Source organism: Herpailurus yagouaroundi, unplaced genomic scaffold (genome assembly GCF_014898765.1).
Source record: "Herpailurus yagouaroundi ecotype Mexico unplaced genomic scaffold, PumYag 67050, whole genome shotgun sequence".
NCBI lineage: Eukaryota > Metazoa > Chordata > Mammalia > Carnivora > Felidae > Herpailurus > Herpailurus yagouaroundi.
In genome coordinates this window covers 45,500-51,986 of record NW_024419905.1, presented here as the reverse complement: position 1 = coordinate 51,986, position 6,487 = coordinate 45,500, and positions in this window count along the sequence as shown.

The window sequence follows — 6,487 nt, the reverse complement described above, 5'->3', positions numbered from 1 at the left end:
CTGAAGTCGGACGCTTAACCGACTGCACCACCCAGGCGCCCCAGTGAAGCTCTCTTTATATTAATATCTTCCATTTCTCTTTCACCCAAGAAACCACTATTCTACTTTCTATGTCTATGATTTTAATTAAGTACTTCATATAAGCAAAAGTATACAGTTTGTGTTGTTGTCACTGGCTTATTTCATTTAGCACAATATTCTCAATTGCATTGAGTTTCCCCCTTTTTTAAGGCTGAAAAATATTCAAAATTTTTATATTCCACTTTTTTCTTATTCATTTGTTCATTAAAGGCTGTGGGTCACTTCCGCATTTTAACTATTATGAGTAACAGTGCTATAAGGATCATTGTACAAAGATTTCCTTGAATTCCTGTTTTCAATTATTGGGATATAACTAAGAAGTGAATTATTGGTTCATAAGATAATTCTATTTTTAAGTTTTGAGGAAACTCTGTTCTGTTTTCCACAGTGGCTGCATCATTTTACATCCCAGCCTACAATGTACCAGTGTTTACAATTTCTCCTCATTCTTGCCAAAACTTGCTATGTTTTGGTTGGTGGGATTTGGGGGGTTTGTTTTTACAGTGGCCATTCTAATGGGTGGGAGTTGATAATTCGTGGTAGTTTTGATTTTTATTTCCCTAGTAATTAATAATGTTGAGAATCTTTTCATGCTCAACATTAGTAATTTTATTTCATGAATGCATTTCACCTGCATGTTTCTTTAGAAAAATGTCTGTTCAGATCTTTGGTTTAATTTGTATTCTGGTGGTTCATTCTTTTATTGTTAAGTTTTAGCAATTCTCTGTGTATTCTGGATTTTAATCCTTTTTTGGATATATATCTTTTCTCTCATTCCATGAATTGCTCTTTGACTCTATTAGTATTGTCTTTGATGCACAAAGTTTTTAAATTTTCATTAAGCCCAATTTGTCTATTTTTAAATTTTCATTTCATGTACAATAGAGCCAGAGCACCTGGGTGCCTCAGTCAATAAGCATCTGACTTTGGCTCAAGTCACATGACAGTTCATGAGTTCCAATCCCACATCAGGTAAGCTCCAGCCCTGCTTCAAGTGAGAACCAATTCTCTCTCTCTCTCTCTCTCTCTCTCTCTCTCATTCTCTCTCTCTCTCTCTCTTTCACTCTCTCTCTCTGTGCCTCTTGCTTCCTTGCGACCCCCCTAAAGAACATATTGCCAAATCCAACACACAGAAACATTTGCCCTGTATTTACCTTTAAACGTATTATAATCTTAAAATTCATATGAAACTGAAAGAACCTCAAGAGACAAAATAATTTTGAAAAGAAGAACAATGCTGGAATTAGTAATTTCTAACTTCCAAATTTTTCCTGCTGTAGTTGGAGAAGACAGTCTATAATCTTGTTAAATCTATTGAGACTTAAATTATTAGCAGACATATGATCCATTCTGGAAAATGTTCCATGTATACTTCAGAGATGTGTAAATTGTTGTTGGATAGAAAGCTATATATATGTCTATTAGATCAAGGTGGTTTGTTGTATTATTTAAGTCCTCTGTTTCCTTACATACTTACTGACTGATTTTTCAATCCATTATTAGAAGCAACGTATTAAACTCTCCAAATACTATAAAACTATTCAATTTTTGTTTTCTGTTTCATATATTATGATAGTGTCATAAAATTACACAATACATTAGGTTTGTAAATCCTTACAACTGTTATATCTGCTAGCTATATTAAACTTTTCATTAATACGTAACATAACAGGATTCTCACACAGAGAGTCATGACTTTTTAATGTCAGAGGTTTTTTGATGTCCAGGAAGCAACTTTATTTGTGCTGGCACTGCACAATTGGGTTCATACCCAAAGAACTGAGCACCTAGCATCACATGGCATAGTTTTTTGTATATTTTCTATTTCTTTGTCTCCCATATATGGCAACACACATAAACGTGTAGTCTGATTAAGTAGTCTCAGTTTACAAGATCACAAGAGATGTTGTCATGTTGGTGCATAGCCAGGTTACCTTGAAGTTTTCTCTCCCTTTTTTTCCCCTCTCTTTAGGGGGAATAACAATAACAATATTATATATATATATAATTATATAATATATAATATAATAATAATATCTTTGTATCATAAATTTTTATGAGATCTTCAGGTATCAGTGAATATATCAGTCCATGGACTTCTGGTTTTCATAGTTTCTGATGAAAAATCTGCTCATATTCGTATTGAGGATCACTTGTATGTGATGTCACTTCTATCTTAGTGGTTCCAAGATTCCTTCTCCCTTTCCCTTTTGCTTCAGAAGTTTGATTTTAAAATTTTTAGTGTGGGTCTTATTGAGTTTATTTTGAATTAATTAAGCTTCAACCACTTCTTTTTGGGAAAATTTCAGCCGCTATTTCTTCATATATTCTCTTTGCCTTCACTTGTCATTCTTCTGGAATTACCTCAATGCCTATCTATTTCTAAGATTCAATAATTTCCATTGTCTTATCTTCAAATTTGCTGATTCTTTCTTCTTCCTGTTCAAATCTATTTTTGAATACTGGCTTAAGAGCTTTGAATGCAGTTTTTTGGAGGTTTTTTGGCATCTTTTTTTTTTTTTTAAGTAGGCTCCATGCCCAGCATGTAGCCCAATATAGGGCCTGGACTCACAGCCCTGAGATCAACATCTGAACTGAGATCAAGAGCTGGACAGTTAACTGACTGTGCCACCAAGGCATCCTTGTATTCTTTTTATTGTTGTCATGACTCTATGCTAAGGATTAGCCTCAGATATAAATGTAAGGAATTCTCAGGTCTTTTCTGAGACTTCACCTTTCCCTGGGCATGCATGGTTACTTTCTGATTTTCCCTGTCTATGCAGTTGTTTTTTAATGTCCAGTCAATGTCTGGCTTCCAAATGAGAAAAAAAGAGAGACAGAGAGACAGAAAGAAAATGAAGGACAGAGTAAAATCACCAGCTCTTTAAATCCCCTGGAAGTCACTTCAGTCAAAGACTATAAGCCTGCAACAATGATGAGACATACAACAAAAATAGCTGCCCAACTCCTTGTGTTCACCTCTATGATCATTAGCAACAATCAATAATCAGAGCATAAATCACTGTTATTTTGAGGACTGGGTCCTTTTCCCCACCTGGAAGCTGTAAGCTTTCAAAATATTCTGAGTTACACCATAGTTACATCAAACAAACAAATGCTGTTTAACAGGGGAGTCAAAATCCTGGTGCTTTCTACTCAGCCAGTTTTGTGTAATCTTCCCTCCTTCATCTTTGGGAGATAGTTTTATCATATACAGAATTGTACTTGACAGTTTGTTTCTTTTATCAATAGAACATGTCATCTCACTGTTTTATGTCCCCCATTCTTCTCAAATTTTATGACTTTGAGCTTATCCTATGTGAAGCTCATTGAGCTTATTGAATGTGTTTGTATCTGTAATTAAGTCCTACACTAATTTTTTCACTTTATTTTATTTTATTTTTCATTTCTGCTTTTCAACTCCAGCATTTCTATTTGGTTCTTTTTTTTTTTTTTTTAATATATAACTTACTTTCTTCCTATTTTCCATGTGATGAAGTATTGTTCCACTGATTTTTGTTAATTTATTTTTTTATGGATTCATTTAAACTTTGAGCATACTTAAGACAGTTGATTTAAAGCCTTTGTCTAAATAAAAATACATATTATGCCAAACGTTATAGTATGCAAAAAAGACAGTACTAAAAGGGAATTTTTTTAGTGATAAATGCCTACCTTTGAAAAAAGAGAGATCTCAAATAAACAACTTAACTTTATACCTGTCATAACTAAAAAAAAAAGGGAAAAAAACTAAGACCAAGTAGCAGAAGGAAAGAAATAATACACTAGAACAGAAGAAAATGAAATGCAGAATAGGAAAAACAATAAAACTGAGATAACTCTTTTAAAAGATAAACAAAATTGACAAACCCTTGAATAACTTGATTGGAACTTGTGGATTAGTTTGATTGTGGTGTTCACTACATGATATAAAAGACAAAGTTGTATATCTATAGGTGATAGATAGATAGATGATAGATGATAAATAGAGAGAGAGAGAGAGAGATAGATGATAGATGATACATAGATGATAGGTAGATAGATAGATAGATAGATAGATAGATAGATAGATAGATAGATAGATGATAGATAGATAGATAGATAGATAGATAGATAGATAGATAGATAGATAGATAGACAGATGATAGATAGAGATATACAATTTTTATTTGTATCATTTATATATTTATTTAAATGCATTTATATAAATAATTTTAAATGTATTGTTAATAAAATTCAACAAATAACAAAGTATTTATCTAATTACTTTGCTTCTATTTAGCTTTCTAAGGAACAGTCTGCTAATTTCTTTTTCAGTAAATTTCTTATTTCTTTGCATGCTTCATTTGTTATTAATGAATTAATATCCTGAATATTATAATATAATAACACCAGAAATAAGTCTTTTCATCTCAAGATAGTTGAGTTGCTTGCTGTAGTTTAGACTGTTTCATTTAATGACTATTCTTTGATGGTTTTTAAACATTTATTCCTTGTCATGTGTAGTCAAGGAAACTCTGTTCTTTCAGCTTAGGGGTTTGAGTGATTTCCTTAAGAATTTGAATAAATAAAAAATAATATACATACTCTTCCAGGCTTTGCAGAACTGTGTCTCTGCAGGTGAGGTGGAATATTCCTTCAGATTATAGCAACTCTTTTTAAACTCTGCCATAAGTTTCATTTTATTTGTGCTGAGCCTAAAGATCAGTCAGAAAACTGTGATCTTCTAAGGTATGTAAGTATGTGTGTGTGTGTATGTATGTATGTATTTAGCATGCTTTCTGTCTCAGCTATTTGCATGACTTTCCAGTTTCCCTTAAATATGCAGACTTTTCAAAGCTCTTATTCCTCAGTATAACTCACTCATTATATTCGTCCCACATTTCAGCTTGTCTATTGCATTCCATTACTTCTTCTTTTCTTCTAACCTAAGCAGTAGCAGCTTCTTCATTTTCAATTCAATATTTTAGGGGAACAACCTCTGTGTAATAACTTCCATGTCCTGACAGAGTTCAGGTTAGGTGGATAGAGGAAAGCCTCAAACACCAGTTCTTTGAAGCCACCAGAGTTTCTTGAGAATGAGATTTGCTTTGCTCTTTCCAGAACCTAGTGCCTATCCTGGCAATGCATGCTTCCACATCCAAGACTACTGCTATACAGGAGAAAGGGATGGAAGAAATTAGATTAATCTGCCATCAGAATTTCTTATCATGTTTTTCCTAGTAAGATATCCAATTTGTTGTGTGTTTCTCTGATTAAAACCTTTGGTTGTCCTGACTCTCTAGGGTTCAGTTAAAGTTGATTACCACAAATTTTGCCATTTTTAAGTGTTTTCAGTTTTCAAACATTTAAAAGTGTTTTTATAGTGACAACTATAACCTCTCAAGATAGGGAATGTGATTATGCAAAAACTATGAAAAACAATTGCTAGAGTTAACTATGAAAGTAGGTAAAATGGAACTGGATATAGTACTCGAGCAAAAGTACTGACCTACAATGGAAATTTTTGTCTTGGTAAAAATGAAAAAATCAGAATATATGATGACACATGCTTGGAGTACACAGATATGGTGAAAATAGAAGCATGGAAATTCCCTTTTCGGTACTTCCTTTTATAATAAAATGGGAAGCAAGATTGTCACCTGCAAACTAGAAAGAAGAGAAAATGTTGGCTGTTGGGGAAAATAAACTACAAAATATTCTAAAAATTTTGAAAGGGAGAAACTATAGAGAAGGAATGAGTCAGAAGAGAGTGCATAAATATGGAAAAAATATTTGAATATTTTTAGATGTTTTGTTTATTTATTTTGAGACATATTTATTTATTCTCTGTCTCAAAAAAAGAAGGGGGGAACACAAGTGGGGGAGGGGCAGAGAGACAGGGAGACACAAAATTGAAAACAGGCTTCAGACTCTGAGCTGTCAGCACAGAGCCTGATGGGGTGTTCTAACTCACAAACTGTAAGATCATGACCTAAGCTGAAGTTGGATGCTTAACTGACTGAGCCACTCAGGCATGCCTTGAATATTTATACAAGTCCAGGGGGAATTAACTCAGATTACAGAGCCACCAAGTTCCACAAATAGATGGCAGAGGAGGAAATCAAAACTACACATTAAATTGTTTATAAACAGTGAAATAAGAATAATACCATCCTTCTTAGGATATCATTAAAATTGTCCTAGGTAAATAATAAATACATTTTAAAATAAACAAACTGAAGAAGGGTATAACAGATGGTGGGAGTAAGAGAGAGACTGTAAAAAAATGACTCAGTTTGTCTAAAAAACAACACAGGTGATTCTCACTCTCCAGACTCCCTCATCTAGTTGACTTTGGAAGGGGAAAACAAAACCTGATCTGGTTAATGTTAATTACTATGTATTTTTAAAAAGATATTGATAG